We start from the raw sequence: 19,515 nt of genomic DNA, 5'->3' as shown, positions 1-19,515 counted from the left end.
TTTCAATAATGAATATACTTGTTAAACATTTAGCATATACAGTACTTCATAAACATTATTCATACTAGTATATTTCTGTATTACTAAATGAAAAATACTTCTTTATTAACTGTACTTTAATAACTTTATCAGGGTCCACTGTACAATCATACCCATTAAAACCTTCCACTTGAGATTCACCGTATCTGCACCACTCTCACCATCTCAGCTGAATGATCTATTGCATCTACATCAGTCGTACCCGACATAGTAGCACGCAGCGCATCAACAAGAGGGTCAGTTGTAGAGCAGTCACAACATCTTCAAATATTCTATAACCACCATTGTGACTTCCACAGCATCTACAATAGGTCCACCCACCACTGCAGCATCTACTGCATCTGCAATAGATGCAACACTGTTGCATCTACAACACTGCAAAAGTTCAATCTCCACTACTGTGGCATCTATAACATTTGAAACAGGTTTTTCTCACCACTACAGCATCAACTGCACTACAACAAGCTCATCCCCTTCAATGCAGCATTCATTGTATCTGCAAAAGGTCGACACTGTACCACCTACCACTGAATCACCCACTGCATCTGCACCATACCCATTGCTGCCAATACTGCACCAGCGATCACTGCAACACTGCTGTATCTGTACCTGACCCATTATCAACACTGCATAACCTACTACTACAGCACCCACTGCATCTGCACTAGTCCCATTATCAACACTGTACATATAAAACTGCAGCACTCACTGTATCTGCACCTGTCCCATTGCCAGCACTGTACCATCTACAACTGCAGCACTCACTGCATCTGTATCAGTCCCATTTCCAATACTGCATCACTTACATTTTAGTTTCGATTGTATCTGCACCAGTTTCATTAGTAATATTATATCAACTACAATTATGGCATCTATACAAACATATCAGCTTGAATACCAAGCTTGAAGTACTACTGCAGCATCCATGCATCTGTATCAGTCACACCACCAATAATGCACCACCCACCACTGCAGCATCTATGCATCTGTGCCAATCACACCACCAATAATGCTCCATCTACCACTGCAACATCCATGCAACTCTGCCAGTCACACCACAAATAATGCACCACCTCCCACTTCAGCATCCATGCTTCTATGCCAGTCACACCACCAACAATGCACCACCTACCACGGCAGCTTCCACTGCATCTGCTCAAGCCCCTTTACCATACCACAGCACCTATCACTTTCTAATTTCAGCATCTGCTACCTCTTTACCATATGCTTTATCTGTACTGCACAACATAGCACAGCAGTACACTGCATCTATACTAGTACCATTACACATACTGTGTCACCTACTATTGCAGTACTCACTACATCATCGTCCACTGCATCAGCCCTCTTACCACCTCTGTTGCAATACACCCCTGCATCAACAGCAGTTCCATCCTCACTAAGACATCACTCACTGCACTACAACAGTCCCATCCTCACTAATGCATCACTCACTGCATTTACAGCAGTCCCATCTTCACCACTGCAGTACCCACTGCATCTGCAACAATCATACTTGTGCCACTGCATTTTCAACAGTCCTGTCTTTTCTGCTACATGCCTGCTTCATTGAAAATAATCTGCTGTATATATTTTTTCTGAGAATGTGACTATTAGGCCATCAGCAAGTTTAAATAAGAAAGCCTGGTGTGACATGGAAGGCACCAGAGTTCTGTAGTTCTGGAGATAAAGTCTGTGGGTGTCAATGTGGTCATTACACTTAGGATACAAATGACATTTTTTACCTTGGCATGTTGCATGAAGTTGGCAGCTAGTATTACCGGTCTAGGAACAATGGTCATAACTTCTCTACTGTACACAAAACAATCCTATCTGTGTCACAACATCTCCTCTATGAGATACTGGGTTACTTCTCCCTCACAAATGAACCTAGGGCACAGCATCCCCTCACAAATGAAGCTGTGTCACATAACCTCACCCACACACAACCTTATGTCACAAAGTCACTCATATATGGATATGTCACCTTGCCTACTTCTACAAGAGCCTAGGGTACATCTATGACAGATGAACTTGTTTAACAACAGCATGAATGCATGAACTTCTGTCACATTCACATCACACCATAATCAGTGTCACAATATCACCATTATACAGGAACTTGTGCTACAACATCAGTCTAAGAACTTGTGTCACAACATTCACATTTGCAAGCCTGTGCTGCATTTCCCTCATACAAACATTTGTCACAATATTTTGAATATATCAGACTGCAGTACATAATCACCAAACACGAAACTGTGTTACAACATGCCTAGTGCATGACAATGTGTCCCATAATCATCATACAGGAAGGCGTGTTACAACATGCCTAGTGCAAAACACTGTGTCCCATCATCATACATGAAGCTGTGTTAAAACAAGGCTAGTGCATGACACTGTGTCCCCTCATCTTCATACATGAAGCTGTGTTACGACATGGCTAGTGCATGACACTGTGTCCCATCATCATACATGAATCTGTGTTAAAACATGGCTAGTGCATGACACTGTGTCCCATCATTTTCATACATGAAGCTGTGTTAAAACATGGCTAGTGCATGACACTGTGTCCCATCATCATCATAAATGAAGCTGTGTTATAACAGGCCTAGTGCATGACACTGCGTCCCATTATCATCATACATGATGCTGTGTTACGACATGGCTAGTGCATGACACTATGTCCCATCATCATTCATACATAAAGCTATGTTACAACATAGTTAGTGCATGACATTGTGTCCCATCACGATCATCATATATGAAGCTGTTACAACATGCCTAGTGCATGGCACTGTGTCCCATCATAATCAGACCAGAAGCTGTATTACAGCATGCCTAGTGCAAGACACTGTGTCCCATCATCATCTGACATGTAGCTGTGTTACAGCATGCCTAGTGCAAGACACTGTGTCCCATCATCATCATGCATGAAGCTGTGTTAATCCATAGCTAGTACATGACATTGTATCCCATCAGCATCATACATGAAGCTGTGTTACAACACGCCTAGTGTATGACACTGTGTCCCATCATCATCAGATATGAAGTTGTGTTACAACATGCCTAGTGCATGACTCTGTGTCCCATCATCATTAGAAATGAAGCTGTGTTATGACATGGCTAGACATGACAATGCGTCTCATCATCATCATACAGGAAGCTGTATTACAACATGCCTAGTGCATGACACCATGTCCTATCATCATCATACATGAAGCTGTGTTAAAACATGGCTAGTGCATGACACTGTGTCCCATCATCCTCATACATGAAGCTGTGTTACAACATGGCTGGTGCATGATAATGTGTCATCATCATCACAGCATCCACTGCATCTGCAATAGTCTCAACACTGTTGCATCTACAACACTGCAAAATTTCCATCTCCACAACTGTGGCATCTATAACATTTGAAACAGGTTTTTCTCACCACTGCAGCATCCACTGCTCTACAAAAAGCTCATCCCCTCCACTGCAGCATCCACTGTTTCTGCAAAAGGTCAACACTGTACCACCTACCACTGCATCACCCACTGCATCTGCACCATACCCGCTGCTGTCAATACTGCACCAGTGATCACTGCAACACCGCTGTATCTGTACCTTAACCCATTATCAACACTGCATAACCTACTACTACTACAGCACCCACTGCACCTGCACCAGTCCCATTATCAACACTGTACATATAAAACTGCAGCACTCACTATATCTGCACTTGCATCATTTCCAGCACTGTACCATCTACCACAGCAGCACTCACTGCATCTGTATCAGTCCCATTATCAATACTGTATCACTTACCTTTTAGCTTCCATTGCATCTGCACCAGTTTCATTAGTAACATTACAACTACTATTGTAGCATCCATACAAACATATCAGTTTGAATACCACGCTTGCAGTACTACTGCAGCATCCATGCATCTGTGTCAGTCACGCCACCAATAATGCACCACCCTCCATTGCAGCATCCATGCATCTGTGCCAGTCACACCACCAATAATACACAACCTACCACACACCACCAACAATGCACCACCTACCACTGTAGCTTCCACTGCATCTGCTCAAGCCTCTTTACCTATCACTTTCTAATTTCAGCATCTGTGACCTCTTTACCAGATGCTTTATCTGTACTGTACAACATAGCACAGCAGCAGCACACTGCATCTGTATCTTCCACTGCATTAGCCCTCTTGCCACCTTTCTTGCAGTACACCCCCTGCATCAATAGCAGTCCCATCCTCACTAAGACATCACTCACTGCACCTACAGCAGTCCCATCCTCACTAAGACATCACTCACTGCACCTACAACAGTCCCATCCTCACTAATGCATCAGTCACTGCATTTACAGCAGTCCCATCTTCACCACTGCAGTACCCACTGCATCTGCAGCAATCATGCTTCCCCCACTGCATTTTCAACAGTCTTGTCTTTGCCATTGCAGGCCTGCTTCATTGAAAATGACCTGCTTTATTTTTTTTTCTGAGAGTGTGACTATTAGGCCATCAGCAAGGTTAAATAAAAAAGCCTGGTGTAACCTGGAAGGCACCAGAGTTCTGTAGTTCTGGAGATAATGTCTGTGGATGTCAATGTGGTCATTATACTTATGACACAAATGACCTTTTTCTTATCTTGGCTTGTTGCATGAAGTAGGCAGCTAGTATTACCAGTCTAGGAACAATGGTCATAACTTCTCTCTTGTACACAAACCCATCCCATCTGTGTCACAACATCTCCTCTATGTGATACTGGATTACTTCTCCCTCAGAAATTAATCTTGGGCACAGCATCTCCTGATAAATGAAGCTGTGTCATATAACCTCACCCACACACAAACTTATATCACAAAGTCACACATACATGGATGTGTCACCATGCCCACTTCTACAACAGCCTAGATTACATCTATTACAGATGAACTTGTTTGACAACACCATGAATGCATGAACTTTTGACACATTAATATCATGCCATAATTAGTATCACAAAATCACCATCATACAGGAACTTGTGCTACAACAACAATCTTAGAACTTGTGTCACAGCATCAACATTAGCAAACCTGTGCTGCATTTCCCTCATACAAAAATGTGTCACACTATTTTGAATATATCAGACTGCATTACATCTCCATATGTGAAACTGTGTTACAACATGCCTAGTGCATGACAATGTGTCCCATCATCATCATCATATATGAAGCTGTGCTATGACATGGCTAGTGCATGACACTGTGTCCCATTATCATCGTATATGAAGCTGTGTTAAAACATGGCTAGTGCATGATACTGTGCCCCATCATCATCATTCATGAAGCTGTGTTATAACATACCTAGTGCATGACACTGTGTCCCATCATCATCATGCATGAAACTGTGTTAAAACATAGCTAGTGCATGACACTGTGTCCCATCATCATCATACAAGAAGCTGAGTTAAAACATGACTAGCACATGGCACTGTGACCCATCATTATACATGAAGCTGTGTTACAACATGCCTAGTGCATGACACTGTGTCCCATCATTAGATATGAAGCCATGTTACAACATGGCTAGTGCAGGACACTGTGTCCCATTATCATCATACATGAAGCTGTGTTACAATAAGGCTAGTGCATGACACTGTGTCCCATCATCATCATATATGAAACGATGTTACAACATGACTAGTGCATGACACTATGTCCCATCCTCATCATAAATGAAGCTGTGTTATAACATGCCTAGTGCATGACACTGTGTCCCATTATCATCATACATGATGCTGTGTTATGACATGGCTAGTGCATGACATTATATCTTATCATCAAACATACATAAAGCTGTGTTACAACATGGCTACTGCACAACACTTTGTCCCATCATCATACATGAATCTGTGTTAAAACATGGCTAGTGCATGACACTGTGTCCCATCATTATCATACATGAAGCTGTGTTAAAACATGGCTAGTGCATGACACTGTGTCCCATCATCATCATAAATGAAGCTGTGTTATAACAGGCCTAGTGCATGACACTGCGTCCCATTATCATCATACATGATGCTGTGTTACGACATGGCTAGTGCATGACACTATGTCCCATCATCATTCATACATAAAGCTATGTTACAACATAGTTAGTGCATGACATTGTGTCCCATCACGATCATCATATATGAAGCTGTTACAACATGCCTAGTGCATGACACTGTGTCCCATCATAATCAGACCAGAAGCTGTATTACAGCATGCCTAGTGCAAGACACTGTGTCCCATCATCATCTGACATGAAGCTGTGTTACAGCATGCCTAGTGCAAGACACTGTGTCCCATCATCATCATGCATGAAGCTGTGTTAATCCATAGCTAATGCATGACATTGTATCCCATCAGCATCATACATGAAGCTGTGTTACAACACGCCTAGTGTATGACACTGTGTCCCATCATCATCAGACATGAAGTTGTGTTACAACATGCCTAGTGCATGACTCTGTGTCCCATCATCATTAGAAATGAAGCTGTGTTATGACATGGCTAGACATGACAATGCGTCTCATCATCATCATACAGGAAGCTGTGTTAAAACATGGCTAGTGCATGACACTGTGTCCCATCATCCTCATACATAAAGCTGTGTTACAACATGGCTGGTGCATGATAATGTGTCATCATCATCACAGCATCCACTGCATCTGCAATAGTCTCAACACTGTTGCATCTACAACACTGCAAAAGTTCCATCTTCACAACTGTGGCATCTATAACATTTGAAACAGGTTTTTCTCACCACTGCAGCATCCACTGCTCTACAAAAAGCTCATCCCCTCCACTGCAGCATCCACTGTTTCTGCAAAAGGTCAACACTGTACCACCTATCACTGCATCACCCACTGCATCTGCACCATACCCGCTGCTGTCAATACTGCACCAGTGATCACTGCAACACCGCTGTATCTATACCTTAACCCATTATCAACACTGCATAACCTACTACTACTACAGCACCCGCTGCACCTGCACCAGTCCCATTATCAACACTGTACATATAAAACTGCAGCACTCACTGTATCTGCACTTGCATCATTGCCAGCACTGTACCATCTACCACAGCAGCACTCACTGCATCTGTATCAGTCCCATTATCAATACTGTATCACTTACCTTTTAGCTTCCATTGCATCTGCACCAGTTTCATTAGTAACATTACAACTACTATTGTAGCATCCATACAAACATATCAGTTTGAATACCAAGCTTGCAGTACTACTGCAGCATCCATGCATCTGTGTCAGTCACGCCACCAATAATGCACCACCCTCCATTGCAGCATCCATGCATCTGTGCCAGTCACACCACCAATAATATACAACCTACCACTGCAGAATCCATGCAATTCTGCCAGTCACACCACCAACAATGCACCACCTACCACTGTAGCTTCCACTGCATCTGCTCAAGCCTCTTTACCTATCACTTTCTAATTTCAGCATCTGTGACCTCTTTACCAGATGCTTTATGTGTACTGTACAACATAGCACAGCAGCAGCACACTGCATCTGTATATTCCACTGCATTAACCCTCTTGCCACCTTTCTTGCAGTACACCCCCTGCATCAATAGCAGTCCCATCCTCACTAAGACATCACTCACTGCACCTACAGCAGTCCCATCCTCACTAAGACATCACTCACTGCACCTACAACAGTCCCATCCTCACTAATGCATCAGTCACTGCATTTACAGCAGTCCCATCTTCACCACTGCAGTACCCACTGCATCTGCAGCAATCATGCTTCCCCCACTGCATTTTCAACAGTCTTGTCTTTGCCATTGCAGGCCTGCTTCATTGAAAATGACCTGCTTTATTTTTTTTTCTGAGAGTGTGACTATTAGGCCATCAGCAAGGTTAAATAAAAAAGCCTGGTGTAACCTGGAAGGCACCAGAGTTCTGTAGTTCTGGAGATAATGTCTGTGGATGTCAATGTGGTCATTATACTTATGACACAAATGACCTTTTTCTTACCTTGGCTTGTTGCATGAAGTAGGCAGCTAGTATTACCAGTCTAGGAACAATGGTCATAACTTCTCTCTTGTACACAAACCCATCCCATCTGTGTCACAACATCTCCTCTATGTGATACTGGATTACTTCTCCCTCAGAAATGAATCTTGGGCACAGCATCTCCTGATAAATGAAGCTGTGTCATATAACCTCACCCACACACAAACTTATATCACAAAGTCACACATACATGGATGTGTCACCATGCCCACTTCTACAACAGCCTAGATTACATCTATTACAGATGAACTTGTTTGACAACACCATGAATGCATGAACTTTTGACACATTAATATCATGCCATAATTAGTATCACAAAATCACCATCATACAGGAACTTGTGCTACAACATCAATCTAAGAACTTGTGTCACAGCATCAACATTAGCAAACATGTGCTGCATTTCCCTCATACAAAAATGTGTCACACTATTTTGAATATATCAGACTGCATTACATCTCCATATGTGAAACTGTGTTACAACATGCCTAGTGCATGACAATGTGTCCCATCATCATCATCATATATGAAGCTGTGCTATGACATGGCTAGTGCATGACACTGTGTCCCATTATCATCGTATATGAAGCTGTGTTAAAACATGGCTAGTGCATGACACTGTGCCCCATCATCATCATTCTTGAAGCTGTGTTATAACATACCTAGTGCATGACACTGTGTCCCATCATCATCATGCATGAAACTGTGTTAAAACATAGCTAGTGCATGACACTGTGTCCCATCATCATCATACATGAAGCTGAGTTAAAACATGACTAGCACATGGCACTGTGACCCATCATCATACATGAAGCTGTGTTACAACATGCCTAGTGCATGACACTGTGTCCCATCATTAGATATGAAGCCATGTTACAACATGGCTAGTGCAGGACACTGTGTCCCATTATCATCATACATGAAGCTGTGTTACAATAAGGCTAGTGCATGACACTGTGTCCCATCATCATCATATATGAAACGATGTTACAACATGACTAGTGCATGACACTGTGTCCCATCCTCATCATAAATGAAGCTGTGTTATAACATGCCTAGTGCATGACACTGTGTCCCATTATCATCATACATGATGCTGTGTTATGACATGGCTAGTGCATGACATTATATCTTATCATCAAACATACATAAAGCTGTGTTACAACATGGCTACTGCACAACACTTTGTCCCATCATAATCATACATGAAGCTGTGTTACAACATGGCTAGTGCAAGACAATGTGTACCATCATTATCCTATGTGAAGCTGTGTTATGACATGGCTAGTGCATGACACTGTGTCCCTTTATCATCATACATGAAACTGTGTTAAACCATGGCTAATACATGCCAGTGTGTCCCATCATCATCATCCTAAATGAAACTATGTTACAGCATGCCTAGTGCATGTCACTGTGTTCCATCACCATCACACATGAAGCTGTGTTCCAACATGCCTAGTGCATGACACTGTATCCCATCAACACTATACATGAAGCTGTGGTACAACATGCCTACTACATGATGCTGTGTCCCATCATCATAGGTTCATAGGTAGGTACTAGGCTATTGGCCAAAGGGCCTAACTAAGCCTAGCCAACAAGGTTCCCTGGCTTACGTCACCCAAGAAAGTTAATTTCCTGTGCCCATGTCAAGCAGAGTGACGGGAGTTTTCCCCAGGGCATATTTCCTATTTCCCATCCACTCATCAAGATTTTTCTTGAAGAGTTCTAATGAGGAACTTTGCTTGACATAGATGGGTAGCTTGTTCCAATGTATAGTAAGTCTCTGGTACAGGAATCCATCCCTCCAGCATGTCCTGTGTATTGTGGTGACAAGGTTTAGGTCCCTAGAGCATGTAGCTCAGAGGGATTAGGATTTTTTTAGGTGTAGCATGTCCAACAGCTCTGTGTTTGACATAGCTTTATATGTTAGGCAGAGATCTCCTCAGAGTAGGTTATATGCTACAGAGTAAAGCTGGAGTTTTTTGAGATGGTCAGTGTAGGGCATCTGTTTGAGGCCAGTAATCCTCTTTGTGAGGTACCTCTGTGGCCTTTCCAGCTACTGCGGATGTCTTGTGAGGTACATTCTAAAAGAGGTGCTGTACTCTATAATGGGTCTAATGAGTGCTGAGTAGAGGTGAACAATGACCTCTTTTTTCCTGGATGAGAACCCTTTTGTGATGAAGTGTGCCACTTAGAAGGCTCATCATACATGAAGTTATGTTACAACATGCCTAGTGCATGACACTGTGTCCCATCATCATCATCATCATACATGAACCTGTGTTAAAACATGGCTAGTGCATGACACTGTGTCCTATCATCATCATACCAGAAGATGTGCTACAACATGCCTAGTGCCTGACACTGTGTCCCATCATCATCATACATGAAGCTGTGTTACAATATGCCTAGTGCATGACACTGTGTCCCATCATCATCATACAGGAAGCTGTGTTACAACATGCCTAGTGCATGACACTTTGTCCCATCACCACTATACATGAAGCTGTGGTACAACATGCCTAGTGCATGACACTGTGTCCCATCATCATTATCATACATGATGCTGTGTTGAAACATGCCTAGTGCATGACACTGTGTCCCATCATCCTCATACATGAAGCTGTGTTAAAACATGGCTAGTGCATGACACTGTGTCCCATCATCATCATACATGAAACTGTGTTATGACATGGCGAGTGCATGACACTGTGTCCCATCATCATTATCATACATGAAGCTGTGTTGAAACATGCCTAGTGCATGACACTGTGTCCCATCATCATCATCATACATGAAGCTGTGTTAAAACATGCCTAGTGCATGACACTGTGTCCTATCATCATCATACATGAAGCTGTGTTAAAACATGGCTAGTGCATGACACTGTGTCCCATCATCATCATACATGAAACTGTGCTATGACATGGTGAGTGCATGACACTGTGTCCCTTTATCATCATACATGAACCTGTCACAATATCCCTATATGCAAAATTTGTGTTACATCAGCCTCATACACCCTAATCAGTGTCACCCCATCTGCAGTACATGAAACAATACTGAATAGCATTCTAGAAAGGAGGGATTTGGGAGTCATTGTTAGAAAGTAAAGAGGCATGTTGGCAGATTAGGATGAATGACACATAATATCCTGGTATCAGTGCCAAAGTAAGCATCAATAGCATACTGGTGTTGAAGTCAGACAGGATTAAATTATTTTTTTCTAGTTGGGTATGTTTTATTTTTTTTTAAACAAGAAACATCTTTATTAAATTATGTATGACACAAGTAATCATACATTTGTATAAATGAAAACAAACCATATTGACATTATTTTAGTTGCAAACATTATATATCAGAAACCAATTACCACAAATGCAGAGGGAACCAGTGATCTCACAAAAACCCATAAACACAAAAAAAGACTGTTGCATCATAACACTTGGAAAATGGTAAAAAAGACCAGCGACTTCAGAAAATCTCCTCTAAAAATAATAAATTGATTCCAAGGTCAAGTGCTTTCATCCTTCTCTCCTAGGACTTCTTCAGAACAGCAATTAACTTACAATTAAAGCTTAAATACTATTAAGACAAGGCATGGCCAAGTATCAATTAATACAAATAATACTTTAAAAACATACAACACTATATTGTTACATAAAACCATCTCTTATATTTTTTATTTATTTATTTATTACCACTAAAAGTATTATATGCTTTTCCAGAGAAATTAAATACTAATATTATTAGGTGAATTATAATGCCTTTCTTTTTCTCTTTAAAATGGGCATAATGGAGAGGTTTTAATTAATGCCTGATTCTGATGTGGCATTTAACCATGTCATTGTATCTCACAAGTTTCAATATCTAGCTCCCACCACCCTCCTCTAGGGCTCCTAGGTATAATATTCAATATGCCAAATTTGAACCCTTTTTATCCCTGGCAAGTCACACTATGTTTAAAAACTGCATTATTTGAATTTTTAGTATAACGTGCTCATACATTCTCTACCTTATTTGTCTTTCTGTTTTTCCTATGTAAAACTATTCACAATGCAAACAAACTGCAATATATGTATACTATGCCCTTAGTACCACAATTGTCATTTCTTAAATAAATTGTAAAAGGGACACTGGGAATATAAATTGTGGGAGCTTCCAATATATAGGGACATTGTTTACACATACCACAATGAACAACACCCTTATGACCAATAATTAACAGTCTATGAGGATGTTCAGAAAGAAATTTTAAGTTTTTGCCCATCTTAAAAACAAAACTTGGGGCATTTCCTATTACAGTCAACAATTCTGGATTTCCCTTAAAATTAACCAATTCCTTGTAATAATATCTTTGATCTCTTTACTACCAGACCCAAAGGGAATAACCACACTGTTAATAAATATTTCAACTTCAACACATTGCTCGTTTACTGATGAACATGATATAATCTTATCACCTAAAGGGGTCTATATATTTTACCCCAGCTTGTATAACTTCTTTAGTGACCTTTGAAATAAAATCTTGTGAGTAATCCCTTTCCAAAAACATCCTAACAATGTTATTCACTTCCATTCTAAAAATGTGGAAACCTGAACACACCCTTGCAGCTCTAATTAATTGCTCTTTAAAAAATATACTTTTTTGTAAAAAAAGGATGATTACTATGATATTCTAAATAATTATTTGAGATGGTACTCTTTCTGTAAATCTTAGATGTGAAAACCACATTATGATCATCCTTAAACAAGGTACTATCAAGATAATCAATACTAGTCTCTGAAAAATTACCTGTAAATTTAAAATAGGGAGCTAAACCGTTAAGAAAATGTAAAAATTCCTCTTGTAAATCAATTTTCTTCTTCAATATAATAAAGATGTCACACAAGTAATAAAAATAACCTTCCCATTCCTTCTTAAATTTACTATTAAAAACATATTTCACCACCCAGGCATAAAAAACTAAATTGTCATAAATGGGTGCACAGTTGGCACCCATTGACACTCATTTTACTTGTTTGAAATAGTCACCTTCAAATGTCAAAAAATTATTAACCAAAATGGTCTCAATAACCTCCACAATAAAATTAACAATAGTGTTATTTAAATTAGTAAGATCACTAATAGCTTCATAAAATAAAGCTAAACCCGCTTGATGAGGGATTGAAGTAAATAAATCAGCTACATTTATGGTTGAAAAATAACAGTCTTCACTAAACCAACCATTACTGTTTTTAGAGAGAAAATCCCACACATCTCTCAAAAGATGCTCAATAGGTCTGATGGTGTTTTTGAGCAATCTATCAATAAACCCCCCTAAAGGGTAAATTGAACTGTTGTGTGCAGCCACAATAATTCTATAAGGAGGTTGTAAAATATTTTTATGCACTGTGGGAATACCGAAGGCCATGGGAATAACTGGATGTTCATTAAAGAGAAAATCAAATAATTCCTCTGAAATAACGTCTTGAAAAAGAGCAGCCTCCAAAAAAGTTTTATGTTCCTATGAGCAATACAAATTTCATTACATGACACCATCATATATTTTTCTGTGTCCTGTAAAATGTCAGATATACTACTGATATAATCTACTTTATCTACCAAAACTATCCCCCCTCCCTTGTCCGGCTTCATAATTTTCAAAGCCTCATTGCTTCTGAGTTCATTCAATAATTTGTGTTCTTCAATTGTTAAATTATAATACCTACATTTGTTTTTAGAAATTGTCTTAAAAATATCACAAACACAAACTTTCTCAAAAGCTGCTATCATAGGATGGAGGGGAGGGTTAAAAATACTTTTTTTCTTAAACATACTTTTACCAGTTGGAGTGTCCTGTTGGTCCTTAAACAAGAATTGTAAATTCAATTTTTTAGTATATAGCTTAAGTTCGGTTAACACTTCTGCTGAATCAATTTTGGAAGAAGGAACCAACTTAAACCCTTTGTTAAACAGGGAAAAAAATCTATCATCCACTTCAATGTCCTTATAATTAAAAATGTTAAAACCTTTGGATGACACCATAATACTGTGAAATGCCAGACTAATAGTATCACTTGTATTTGAATTTAATATCTCCTTAACTTCAATTGTATCTAATTATTGTTCTTGTTCCTCCAGAACTGTCTCTTCTCTTTGCTGCTCTCTACATTTGGGGTATATGTTTGAGATAAAAAATTATATCACAAACCATTTTGACATAATTTTAGTTGCAAACATTATACATCACTTATAATCTATCCAGTCATTGTCAGTCAAACATTACATAACTCATTCAAATTCAACCTTCTCTTAAACCTCATTCCTCCCCTGTAGGTATTGATCCCACAATTCCCATTTTTCCTAAATAATTTGCTCCTATCCTTTTCTGAAGATCTCAATTCCAGTTGTTTTATCTCAGTTACTATATTCACTACTTCTAGTACAGTTGGTTTAGACTTTGATTTCCATTTTCTAGTACCATGAGCCAGCAAAAGCACAAGAGACTAAAAATACAAAAAAAAAGCCCAGCACAATAGTCGCCAAACACTAACAAATAGCAATAACTTAGCGCTTTTATCCCAATTATGTGGACTTCATTAGAGTTAATGCCAAATAGGAGGTGTAGTTGTGATACCACTGGATTAGTTTATCTTGCAAGTTGTACAGCCTGTGAGGCATTTTACATGAGCAAAACAAGTTAAAAGATAGTATTAGGGAGCATGTTTATGACATAAAGAATAAGTCCATGAATGCCTTAAACAGACACTGAAGTTATTGCGATGCTTTTAATAAGTTTGTTTTCTTCATAATTGACAGATTAGTGAAGGTGGACATGGGGACAAAGAACTGAGTTGGCAGTTGAGATTGAATGCCACAGCTCCCCCGGGTCTTAATGATCTTAATGATAATGTTTCATTTGTAAATATGCTAAAATTAAAAGCAAATGTTTTAGAAGTTAAATGTAATTTTATTATTTATTTTTATTTTTTTGATTTGACAGCATGATATGAATTTGTAATTTTTAATAATGAGAAGTAAAAATTCCAGGTGATCAATTTTATTGTTGTGATATTCATGAAACTACAAGCTTGTTATGAGTATTAGTTTTATATTCTTGTATATTGTGATTATACTTGTTTTATTCATGTCATATTATTGACTTACAGTAAGATGTTGTCCTGTTCGATTCTCAGCTAGAGCATCTTCTGTGTGGAGACATGTGTGAATGGGCGTACCTTCATTGAAGGTTGTGCGTCAGAGCCGGCAACTCGGTACGTAAAAATCTACTGCCAGTCATTAGCGGACCGGAGTTCTGCTGTGGCGACCCCTAAATGGGAAAAGCTGAAAGACACAACAACATTATTATACTGTATTCTTGTTATGGGGGCTTTACAATTAGGTTAATAGTGATAATCCTTGTTTTCCCGCCTTCCTCGACTAGTTTAGACCAGTTTACAGGCATTGCTTTATTCTGGGCTGTGGTGTAGTTCCTGTGTTGTCCATTACCTTACTTGGATAGAAGGAAGTTTCTTTGCTCACCAGTGGGAGTGGGGAGCCTTGAGCAGCCTACCTGTCCTTGGGGGAAGTGACCTCAGCACAAGAAGCTGTAGTAATTGGTTGTTTGGGACCATTTCTAGCTCTTTTGTAGTTCACTGTTTAAAATCCGCGTTTGCACGGCTTTGTGCGGTGCCGGTTAAACAAGGTTAAACTTTTTCTGGCTCCGCCAAGTCTGCTCTTCAAATTTTCCCTTAAGGAAGCTCTACTCTTAGTATAACCAGACTACTCACTGTATTATAAGCCTAGCACTTGTTCTCAATACTTCTCTACTAAATAAGCACTCTCGTACTAAGTAAAGCACTACATCTACTTACCACCCCTGTGAATACCCACTTCCCTTAAAGGTATACCACTCCCTTATACTGTTCTAGCATGTCGAGTGGTAGATTACTGGCATCCTCTGCAGTTCAGCTGGTCAGTCTGGGTATCTTGAGACAATGCTACAATTGTCTCATGTACACAGACAACCCTCTCCTCCTCCCAACAAACACAAATACATGTGAGAGATGCAACTATATAGCCAAACTGGAGGCTGAACTCTCTCAACTCAGGGCTGGCATGACCAGACAGGAGGAGATGGCAACCACACACACAACAATCCTAGTCCCACATAGACCTACCACAACTGCAAACCAAACACATAAAAACACAAACACATACTCGGAGGCTCTAATAAAAAACTTACCAAAATAACAGAGGCTCCCAAAGCAGACATCCAAAAATCCACCACCTCAAAACAAAACACATGCAGCACATACTTCAATAAATCAGTGTGTTGACCAATCGCAGCCCTTAAGGCCAAACACCTTGCCTGATACACTAGTAATAGGTGACTCCATAGTCAGACACACTGATCTCCCACTGACCAGGCTGAACAAGGAGAAGGTGACTGTGAGCTGTCTATCGGGAGCTAGGATCTGCCACATAACACACGCACTCAGGTCACTCCAAAGCAAGTACAAATATGACTCCGCCATTGTCCATGCTGGTGTGAATGACCTGAGACGTACCTCCCTGGACTACATGAAAAGAGACATAGAGGAGCTCTCCGATTATGTAGCCCAGGCTGGTATGACCCTGACCCTGAGCAGCATCTTGCCCTCACCAAGAATGATACCACAATACAAAGACAAGATGATCAGCTTTAACAATTGGCTCAAGTACTGGTGTCATTCTAAGGGGATCCAATGTCTGTCTGCCTGGGATGATATGTTGGACAAGTCACGCTGCTTCGCAAGGGATGGCTTACACCTGTCACCACTGGGCTTCCAGATATTGGCTAAGGCTCTTTCCACCCCATAGTGCCTGTTTTAGGCAAGGCTCAAAAGACAAACCCACCTCCTTAGAAAACAAAAATGGAAAAAAACTAAGGTTAATGCTGCTCAATGCCAGAAGTCTAAATCTCAAGATGCAAGCACTTGATGCACTCCTCAGCATGGAGAACATCGACGTCTGTGCAGTAACTGAAACCTGGTTCAAGGCTCCTGAGAGCACCCCAGTGCTACCAGGCTACTATCATGCTTTTCAGCCCCAAAACCCAGGCCGAACCACAAAGTGAGGGGGAGTGTCCATATTCATAAAGGACACCCACATCTCCAGGTTAGTAGCAACACATGAAGCATCAGAGACCATACAGGTGCAACTAACCATAGGCAAAACTGCTATACAACTGGTAGCATGTTACAGACCACCCTCCCAATCTCAAGAACCCCACTCAGCCTTCCTGAAGACATTGGAGGATATGAATGTATCACAAAATACCATCATACTGGGAGACTTCAACTACCCAAACATAGATTGGGTACATTATTCTAGCCCTAATACCCTAGCCCAAAGGTTCCTGGAATTCATAAATTCAAATGAACTGGAACAACTAGTCACCTCTCCCACTAGGGGAGATAATATACTAGACCTGATCATCACAAACATGGGGACAAAATGCTCCACAGTCGAAGTATACCCCTCACTAGTGAGATCTGACCACAAACTAATCACCCTGGATATACATATCCCACCTCCACCCTCAGCACAAAAGACCACAGTGAAAAACCTCTCAAAAGCAGACTTCACTCTTCTTAAGACTGAGATGGTATCCTTTAAGCCCACTGTGCCAGTGGATACCACATCCCACAATGCGAATCCTTCACAAATGCTTTCTATGGACATCTCCAAGAATGCATGGATCATGCAATCCCAAACAAATCCAAGTCCCTCTCCACCAAATGTAAGCGTCCTGTCTGGTGGACCTCAGCCATAAACAAATTGTATAACAAAAGAAGGAAGCTACTGCACGTCAGAGCAAAATCCCATGAAGGGAAGACATCTCTGATCAACATTAGCAGAAAACTACGTTCTCTCATAAAAACATCCAAGGCAAACTTTGAGAGAAAAATCGCTAAGGACACTAAAGATAACCACAAAGCCTTCTTCAGCTATGTTAGAAACCTGGCCGGAAACCCTCAGATATGCTCAGAGTTGGTTCACAAAACAAAAAATACACTGAACCCACAGATATTGCTAACATTCTGGCTGACAGGTTCAGTGCAAATTTCTCCTCCTTCACCCCAAAAGAAGAAATACTTATCCCAGCTGAATGTAATCTCCCTGTCATCTCAGATGTCCAAGTGAGAACCGCCCTAAACAAAGCAAAAAACACAGCATCAATGGGACCTGACAGTATCCCGGGGTGCGTGTTACGTGAACTCCAAGAGGAGCTAAACCCACACATAAAAATGCTATTTAACCTTAGCCTTACTGGGATATGTACCTGAACACTGGCGTACAGCAACAGTGGTCCCACTCCACAAGGGGGGTGCCTCTACAGACCCTGGAAACTACCGCCCCATAAACTTAACTAGCCTGGTCTGCAAAGCTATGGAAAGAATCATTATGGAACTCATAAACAGAGACATAGGGGACCTACAGACACTTGACCCCACCCAGTTCGGCTTTGTAAAGGGCAGATCCTACCTTTTAAACCTGGTTGACTTTTTCAAAACAGTCACTAGAGCCATTGATGATGGCAAAGCAGTCCATACAGCATACCTGGACTTGGCTAAGGCCTTCGACACAATACCCCACTCAGGCATCATAGATAAGCTAAACAGCTTAAAAGTAGCTCAAAAGTCCCATCATCATCATCATACATGAAGCTGTGTTAAAACATGCCTAGTGCATGACACTGTGTCCCATCATCATCATACATGAAACTGTGCTATGACATGGCGAGTGCATGACACTGTGTCCCTTTATCGTCATACATGAACCTGTCACAATATCCCTATATGCAAAATTTGTGTTACATCAGCCTCATACACCCTAATCAGTGTCACCCCATCTGCAGTATATGAAACAATACTGAATAGCATTCTAGAAAGGAGGGATTTGGGAGTCATTGTTAGAAAGTAAAGAGGCATGTCGGCAGATTAGGATGAATGACACATAATATCCTGGTATCAGTGCCAAAGTAAGCATCAATAGCATACTGGTGTTGAAGTCAGACAGGATTAAATTATTTTTTTCTAGTTGGGTATGTTTTATTTTTTTTAAAACAAGAAACATCTTTATTAAATTATGTATGACATAGGCAATCATACATTTGTATAAATGAAAACAAACCATATTGACATTATTTTAGTTGCAAACATTATATATCACAAACCAATGACCACAAAATGCAGAGTGAACCAGTGGTCTCACAAAAACCCGTAAACACAAAAAAAGACTGTTGCATCATAACACTTGGAAAATGGTAAAAAAGACCAGCGACTTCAGAAAATCTCCTCTAAAAATAATAAATTGATTCCAAGGTCAAGTGCTTTCATCCTTCTCTCCTAGGACTTCTTCAGAACAGCAATTAACT

At 40.4% G+C, this 19,515-nt stretch overlaps 1 protein-coding gene across 1 annotated transcript in view; it reads right to left on the bottom strand.

The window, feature by feature from the left end:
- Positions 1–19,515, bottom strand: part of SLC25A23 (solute carrier family 25 member 23) — a 1,355,089-nt gene that overhangs the window by 337,340 nt on the left and 998,234 nt on the right. The window lies entirely within an intron of this gene.

The sequence above is a fragment of the Protopterus annectens genome, chromosome 15.part0, assembly GCF_019279795.1.
Source record: "Protopterus annectens isolate FY-2018-M chromosome 15.part0, PAN1.0, whole genome shotgun sequence".
Lineage (NCBI taxonomy): Eukaryota > Metazoa > Chordata > Ceratodontiformes > Protopteridae > Protopterus > Protopterus annectens.
Note: the sequence above shows the minus strand (reverse complement) of the source record. Positions and strands in the feature narration are given on the sequence as shown.